This window comes from Carassius carassius, chromosome 15 (genome assembly GCF_963082965.1).
Source record: "Carassius carassius chromosome 15, fCarCar2.1, whole genome shotgun sequence".
In the NCBI taxonomy this organism is placed as follows: Eukaryota; Metazoa; Chordata; class Actinopteri; order Cypriniformes; family Cyprinidae; genus Carassius; species Carassius carassius.
The window spans coordinates 27,606,871-27,616,385 of NC_081769.1; positions in this window are offsets into that span (position 1 = coordinate 27,606,871).

Genomic DNA, 9,515 nt, shown 5'->3' on the forward strand with positions numbered 1-9,515 from the left:
ACTTCATTATTGATATTGAATTTAAAGTATCTAATAACATTACATTGTTCATTTGTATCTACAGTAATATGTTACTTTTTCCATTAAAGTCAGGGGGCATTTCTAGCCTTTCATCAGCACTTAGGCACAGGCCTTCAAAAAAGTGTGTCCATATTTTGATAGGATAATGGATACAAATCGTGTTTACCTGGCTTTCACACTGAGCTGTTTACAAGCTGTACATGCAAAAAGAGCTGTTTTGTGGTTGACAGACAGTAGAAATACCTTGTTCTGCTGTCTTGTGAAATATCCTGTAAGTAATGCGGTGTGAATGACATTAATCTAATTAATCAAACATGGATTGTGAACCATTTCAGACCTTTTTACAAACCCGCTCGACTGATTAGATCAAAAGAGTGATTCATTCGCCAATCTGACATCGCAAGTTCTGATTCTAAACAGCTGATAGAAAACACATGACTTGATCTCTGAAATATTATCAGAGAAAACGATTATGGGGTCATTATACATCAATCTCTTTGACACATAGGATTTATCAGTAATATTTTACACTCTGTATGTGTTTGATTCACTAAAATGTTCTGATTCATTAGACTAATTCATTTGGAAATCTGACTACTGCTGCATCCGGAAACTCTAAAATGCTTCCTTCAGAGGCAGCATTCCAAGGCATATAGGCATAAAGGCATGTCCGAATCCAAATTCTGCTTTACTTCCTGTCTCCGGAGGTACCTTCTTCTGATCGAATGTTAAAGGCAGCATAGATGAATCCTTCACTGCCTTTGATGTACCACAATCCTGTGCTTTACATTTCATGATGGTTGAGCTAAAAAAAAGATGGCATCTGAAACTTGTGTTGGTGGTCAGTTTGTGTATAAATTTAAACTTTTGATGTTAGTTCTAGCGAGAAATCAGTATTATATTAATTCAATATTTGTTTTATTTCGTTGTAGATCATTAAACTGTTACGCTGCCCCAAGTCTATCCAAAATCATTTTCATGAGGTGCCTTCATGCAAAAACACTGCGTGCAAAGTCATTGCCTCATATGGCAGTGAGGCAGCAATTTTTCGGATGCAGCCTCATTTGGTTGCATAGTATGTTTTTGATTCACTTAAAAGAATTGGTTCATAAGAGTCAGTGTTTAATAGCCAGTGTTTAATAGAGTGTTTTAAATTCAGTGTTCTCGTGTTCCCAAACCAAGTAATGCCAATGATAGAATATATATATTAGAGTCTCACATTTAGTTACAAGCTGTATGTGTTTGATTCACCAAAAATAATATTTTATTAGTATTCATTAGAAACTGACTACACTGGTTACGCAGTATGCTTTTGATTCACTTAAAAGAATCGGTTCAAAAGAGTCATTCCTTTTTTTAGACTGTACTGGTTGTGCAGTAGATTCACTTGCAAATTGCGCATATTGAATAATTTTGTTCCAGAAATTCTGTCAGTGTTTTCATTTGGTATTCTTGAAGAAGAATGCACATTCGAGAGCCATTAACAGAACCAAACATTCCCAGCTCTAGTAAGTATATTCTTTTTGTAATTTATATAAGTTGGTGTGTCCAAAAGTTATCAGCAATACTTAATGTCCAAGGAATAACAGTGTGACTGATATGGACATGAAATTTGTATTACCCTGTAATAAGAAGCAGGTGCTGCGTCTGGTTGCTAACATACCCTTCACTTGATGCCGTTAACAAGACTGAAATATAAACAAATTAATTAACCTTGAATGCAGCAGAATTTTAAATACCCAGCAGCACTACGTAATGCTGGAACACATGACTAAATCTGCAAACAGTGCACTGTACAGTATGTTTGGGGGTGTTGAAATCCCTGTACATCATGCATTATACTGAACAGGTCAAGAATGCGGTCACACACTATCTAAGGATCAAACGCATGCAGGGTGTTGAATGCTCAATGATGTCAGGAGTTTAAAAACATGGCAGAAACTCTGCATTATTTTCAGCACCTACTTCAGATGACGTGTAAGCATGAGACTATTAATGCTTGCAAAAATATGATTGTTTTTCAATGTCATTGAATCATAATTGAAAACTTTAATCACCTGCACTAAACTGAAACTCATCTCCAAGCATTATTTCACCTTTAACTCTAGTCTTTTTTCCAGCTCCAAATGTGCATTGACAGATGTTCTGCTTGTTAGCTGAGATCTTTGAGCTCTGGTCTGAACTTCAGAGTGCTGGACGAGCTCTGGCTTACTGGCCTGAGTATAAAGAAAAGTGCCAATTATTCTTTTGGACATTATACTTTAGTCCATAAAACGTCAAAGGTATGAAATCTGACATTTTTAACCACAATGTCTGTTCAATATGAAAGCAATTGAGGGTTTCACTGGGTTTTCATTGAGATTTAGTTTCTGAAGAAATTAAGTTAGACACAACAGAAATAGGCTTCACAGGAATCTTGGTGCTGCACAAGACCATTGCAGTTGTAGACTTAAATTTTGTAACTACAGTAAGCAGAGCCTTATTTCACATTTTGAAGTCTGGGCCCACGTTACCCCCCAAACATCTGATCTGGTAGTTTAGTGAGCAGGTATGACATTTCTGCAAAAAGTGCAGATTGCTCCAAAGTAGCAAAATACACAAAACTACTTACAGTTGCTTTAATAAGCAGCCAATGTGCAATGTAAACACCATAAATTTCAAATTTCAAAGCCATATTTCCAATTTGCAAATATTAAAAGAATATTGATTTTGCTCATTTAATCATGTTATTCAATGCACGTCTGATTACATTTTGACATCAAGAAAGTAGAAGAATTTGCATTGACCACTTGGTTATTTGCAGTATTTTAATTTATTTAAAAAAAAATTGTGAGTGTAATCTTTCTGCAATTTTTTGTTTGTTTGTTTGTTTTTTATAGTAAGGACGCATTAAATTAATTGGAAATGTTATTAAATTATATAAAAATATTTATACAGATATTTCTATTTCAAATATTTTCATTTTTTAAGTTTCCCAAAAATATTAATAATCATAAGTACCATTATTAATAAGCATAAATAATAATTGATAATATCTGAGAACCTTTAGAAATGATTTCTGAAGGACCATGTGACACCAAATCCTGAATATTCAGCTTTTCAACTGCAGGAATAAATTACATTTTGAAATACTGTATATTAAAATAGAAATCATTTTTTAAACTGTAAAAATATTATTAAATTACTATAATATTTTATATATACTTTTTTATTATTAAAATATATTATTTATTTAAACCTTTTGACCACTAGTGTATTGCAAATTTATTGCTATATGTGGTGCTCTTATGCTAAATGCTAAGTTGTTTGCGTGCCATGAAGACGCATTACTGCTCTGAATGAGCTCCACTTCTCTGCACTTGTTTTCGAAGCATCTGTATTCATTTGTCACAGCCAAATGAAATGATCCCATCATATCCTTATACATGCCAGTCACTCAGCTGAGGGGTGAGCCCTGTGGAAGAGCCCCATTGTTTGATTTGACAGAGTACAATTAAGAGCTCTTCCTTTGAGTTGCAGCTGTTGGCCCAAGCGGACGGGAGCGAGACCACGGACTGCAGGTATGTAGAGGTGAGCAATGACAGGCTTTTTAAGCCTCCTCTTTGATGTTCCGCCCCCCTCTGGGAGCTAAAAGGGTAATGTGAGACGTCAGGGAGCACAATGACTCTCTCACCTGCACCCTTTGAAGATCCAAGCATGCCTAGGACATCTCCATCAGAGGATCCACAGACATTTATGGGCCCTTTTTCTTTCTTTCTTGTTTTGAGTGCACTAGTCAAACTACTCCCCGAGTCTTTGTGGCCGTGTGTTTCTCAGCATTCTGGTAACAGCAGCTCTTGTTCGGGATGAGAGCGGTGTCAACCTGCTCCACGGCCCGATCAGCATCAATCGCTCAGCCTCTGTATGTCAGTGAACCTTGAGGGCGACCTCCTGCGCTGACCAATTCTCCAGCCAGATTCTCTTTCCAGGATGGTTTCTCACAACGTACCACTGCAACTGTGACCTGTGGCCTTTTTTCTGTGAAATACTGTTGTTTCCCAAGACTTGCTGTAGGTATAGACTTGCAGCTGTTGCAAATGAGTTTGCTATTCTTTGCTATTCTTCCTCTGCAGAATTCACTGTTATCTGAGCACAAAATTTGTAAAGATTTAAATTGAAGCTTAATTGTTTCATTTCTGCACCTCTAGTGTTATAATTTAGAGCCATGTAAAATAATAATAATAATAATAATAATAAATAAATAATCAAATTAAGAAATAAAATAATCATAATTCAACATTTACAATTCAAAATTGTAGTGTATATATATATATATATATATATATAATGTATATATATAGATTAAATTGCAACCATTCAGCCGTCAGCTACAGTATCACATCAGACAGTGCACTATAGACCCCCTGAGGAACAGTTCCACTCATTCTCTACCATAGGAGAGGAAGAATTGTATAAACTTGTTAAATCATCTAAACCAACAACATGTATGTTAGACCCTATACCATCTAAGCTCCTAAAAGAGGTGCTTCCAGAAGTCATAGATCCTCTTCTGACTATTATTAATTCCTCATTGTCATTAGGATATGTCCCCAAAACCTTCAAACTGGCTGTTATTAAGCCTCTCATCAAAAAACCACAACTTGACCCCAAAGAACTAGTTAATTATAGACCAATCTCGAATCTCCCTTTTCTGTCCAAGATACTAGAAAAGGTGGTATCCACACAATTATATTCCTTCTTAGAGAAAAATGGTATATGTGAGGATTTCCAGTCAGGATTTAGACCGTATCATAGTACTGAGACTGCTTTCCTTAGAGTTACAAATTATCTGCTCTTATCATCTGATCGTGGGTGTATCTCTCTATTAGTTTTATTGGATCTTAGTGCTGCGTTTGACACAATTGACCACAACATTCTTTTGCATAGACTTGAACACTTTGTTGGCATCAGTGGAAGTGCATTAGCATGGTTTAAATCGTACTTATATGACCGCCATCAGTTCGTAGCAGTGAATGAAGATGTATCCTATCGATCACAAGTGCAGTATGGAGTACCTCAAGGCTCAGTACTAGGGCCGCTACTCTTCATGCTTTATATGTTACCCTTGGGAGATATCATCAGGAAACATGGTGTTAGCTTTCACTGTTATGCTGATGATACTCAGCTCTATATTTCTTCGCAGCCCGGTGAAACACACCAATTTGAAAAACTAATGGATTGCACAGTCGATATAAAAAACTGGATGACGAGTAATTTCTTACTGCTAAATTCTGAAAAAACAGAGGTGTTAATTATAGGACCTAAAAACTCTGCTTGTAATAACCTAGAACACTGTCTTAGACTTGATGGTTGCTCTGTCAATTCTTCGTCATCAGTTAGGAACCTAGGTGTGCTATTTGATCGCAATCTTTCCTTAGAAAGCCACGTTTCTAGCATTTGTAAAACTGCATTTTTCCATCTCAAAAATATATCTAAATTACGGCCTATGCTCTCAATGTCAAATGCAGAAATGTTAATCCATGCATTTATGACCTCAAGGTTAGATTATTGTAATGCTTTATTGGGTGGTTGTTCTGCACGCTTAGTAAACAAACTACAGCTAGTCCAAAATGCAGCAGCAAGAGTTCTTACTAGAACCAGGAAGTATGACCATATTAGCCCGGTCCTGTCAACACTGCACTGGCTCCCTATCAAGCATCGCATAGATTTAAAAATATTGCTTATTACTTATAAAGCCCTGAATGGTTTAGCACCTCAGTATTTGAATGAGCTCCTTTTACATTTTAATCCTTTACGTCCGCTACGTTCTCAAAACTCAGGCAATTTGATAATACCTAGAATATCAAAATCAACTGCGGGCGCCAGATCCTTTTCCTATTTGGCGCCCAAACTCTGGAATAACCTACCTAACATTGTTCGGGAGGCAGACACACTCTTGCAGTTTAAATCTAGATTAAAGACACATCTCTTTAACCTGGCATACACATAACATACTAATATGCTTTTATTATCCAAATCCATTAAAGGATTTTTAGGCTGCATTAATTAGGTAAACCGGAACCGGAAACACTTCCCATAACACCCTATGTACTTGCTACATCATTAGAAGAATGGCATCTACGCTAATATTTGTCTGTTTCTCTTTTGTTCCGAGGTCACCGTGGCCACCGGATCCAGTCTGTGTCCAGATCAGAGGGTCACTGCAGTCACCCGAATCCAGTACGTATCCAGACCAGATGGTGGATCAGCACCTAGAAAGGACCTCTACATCCCTGAAAGACAGTGGAGACCAGGACAACTAGAGCCCCAGATACAGATCCCCTGTAAAGACCTTGTCTCAGAGGAGCACCAGGACAAGACCACAGGAAACAGATGATTCTTCTGCACAATCTGACTTTGCTGCAGTCTGGAATTGAACTACTGGTTTCGTCTGGTCAGAGGAGAACTGGCCCCCCAACTGAGCCTGGTTTCTCCCAAGGTTTTTTTTCTCCATTCTGTCACCGATGGAGTTTCGGTTCCTTGCCGCTGTCGCCTCTGGCTTGCTTAGTTGGGGACACTTCATCTACAGCAATATCGTTGACTTGATTGCAAATAAATGCACAGACACTATTTAACTGAACAGAGATGACATCACTGAATCCAATGATGAACTGCCTTTAACTATCATTTTTGCATTATTGACACTGTTTTCCTAATGAATGTTGTTCAGTTGCTTTGACGCAATGTATTTTGTTTAAAGCGCTATATAAATAAAGGTGACATTGACATTGACATTGACATTGACATATATTAAAAAGCTAAATTTCATGTTTCTGTCGATGTATTACTTTCTATTTCTTTGTAAATAAATTATTACTAGCAATTTCTTAGTGAAATTGTTTCAATGCCATTTTTTTCACAATACGTAGGTTTGTTATGGCCACAAACAGCAGGAAAAAACAATAAATAAATTACCAGGTGACAACTGTAAGTCTGGCTACTTGGAAAAAGTATTATGATTTGATGACCTGAGATAAATTTAATGGAATAAAAAAAAATTATAATATGTGTGTATAATAAACTTTAATAATAAGCAAAATGAAGCCATATCCATATTTTCTTTTTCTTATTTGCCCTATGTGTTCTTAAGAAACATGAATAAATTCTGGTTACACTTTATTTTAAGGTGGCCTTGTTACATATGTTTCATGTGCTTACTATTATAATAACAATAACTTATGATATTAAATTACATGCAAGACTAAGCCAAAACCTAAACCTGTTAAGTACACGTAGTTAACTAATATTTCTCAGTACTTAAATGTACATTTACACTGTAACAAGGACACCTTAAAAGTGTAACCTAAATTTAAATGTTAAACTTCTAAAAGTATTTGGGGGGAAAAAATGGTTTTCTGATGAGGCAATCATCTCTCACCCTGACATGGCCACAGGAGGGAGTCGGAGGGTCAAGAACATTTTCCAGCATTGTTATTTTAAACAGGTCTTTCTCTAAATATTGTTGTACTAACGGTTCTCTTGTAGGATGCTCTACAGCCGGACCAGAGGAGCCAGTGTGAATCAAAGCAACTATAGCCAATGGCAACGGTTTGTGTGCAGACAGGTGAAAAAGATACCTCTGTAGGTCAGCGCAAGGTCATCATGCAGAAGACAGATAAGTGACTCTGCATGAGGTAATACCACATCAACCACACACACCTATTTGGCTTGGCAAAGGGAGCTCTTTGTTAGTGCAGAGAAGTGCTGATGGCTTCTGTCCCCCTCTGGTAGGGTCACCGGGGCCCTTTTCTGAAACAGAATAGGCCATGCACCTGACAAAGAGCCAACATCATCAAATATTGATCTATATTTACACTACCAGTCAAAGGTTTGGAGACACTGAATCAATTTGTTTTAAATTATTTTAAAACCTTTTGATATTTTTATATTTGCTTGATATTAGAAGTGTATACAAATTGTGCCTATGTATTTTTCATTTATTTATTTATTTTATTTTTTTGCAAATTTACAATTTGACACTGTTTGAAAAATGTAAACATGTTTTAAATATACAAGTTAGAGTGTTATAAAAGCTAATCATGAGCTATATCTTCAGATATGTATGCATGCATGTTATTTAGAGGTGGAGTGGGGTAATGTGTCACCCACTTATTCTAACAAACTGTGCAAAGTGCTAACATTTTATTCTTTCTCCTCACAGTCACTCTCATCATCCTATCCTATTTCCATCTGGAATTAATGACCACATTAATCTGGTCTCTCTGTTACTCATCACCCATAATTCCCTGCTGTGACCTCTATGACCCTCACCTTCTCTTGTGTCTGTCCTCTTCTCCTCCTCATCCTCTTTTCCAGCAGCATTCACCTCTGAATGACTCGAGGCTCTGGCAGGGTGACAGCCCCTGTCTGTCTCTCCCGGACCAGCCTGAACCAACACCAGCCTAATCTCCGGGATCACCTTTCCCCCATGGGGACACAAGTGTGGATCAGTGGGACAGAGCTCCAGGAATCTCCTCTTTTAATTTGGGTACAGAACCACACCGTGCCATACACAAAACCTCTTTATTAGTACAGATGTTCTATTTTGAGCCCCATTTAATGAAAGTTGGAACAGGCAGGTGTGTGCTTAAAGGGAGAGTTCACCCCAAAATGAAAAATTCTGTCATTATTTACTTACCTGAAGCTATATGAAAGCTTTGTGTGAGAAAAAGAATGAAATTTTAACCCATTATTTACAGTTTCTCCTTTGCTGCAGATCTCAAATCTTATTCACATTCTCACTTATATTCAGATATGATGCATTATAACATGAAGTATCATCCCAGTGATGATGATCTTAATTTTTTATGTGATCATGATGTGTCAAATTTAAATATGCATATAATCAAATCACACAAATAAGATTATATACACTACAGTCCAAAGGTTGCATCAGTAAATCGAAAGATTAAACGATCAGTAGATCAAAAGTTACTCCAGTCTTCAGTGTCACATGATCCTTCAGAAATCGTGTGGATACTATGATACCTTTACAGGATTGTTTGATGTACAGACAAATATAATTATTTTGTAAGAATGTAAAAGTCACACATGATCAATTTAATGCATCCTTGCTGAACAGAAATATTGGATTTTTTAAAAAAAACAAAATATAAAAATTACTATCTCCAACCATTTGAGTCTTATCTTAGGCAATTTTGTGTTTTAAGCAAGTTTAATTTTGTTTTAACATTCAGATATTTTCAGTAGAAACAACACAAAATATTTATTTACTTTATTTATTTATTTATTTGCAGTGTCATGATGAATAAATAAATAACATATTTACCATCTTAATTTTGCTTAATTTTTGGCATAATAATATACCATGATATTTGCATGAAATTATTATTCTACATATCCAATCAATCAATCAATCAATCAATCAATCAATCAATCTGTCCAAGAAAAAGTAAAATATTTGTATTAGCTTTTGCTACATGTAAGATGAAAGC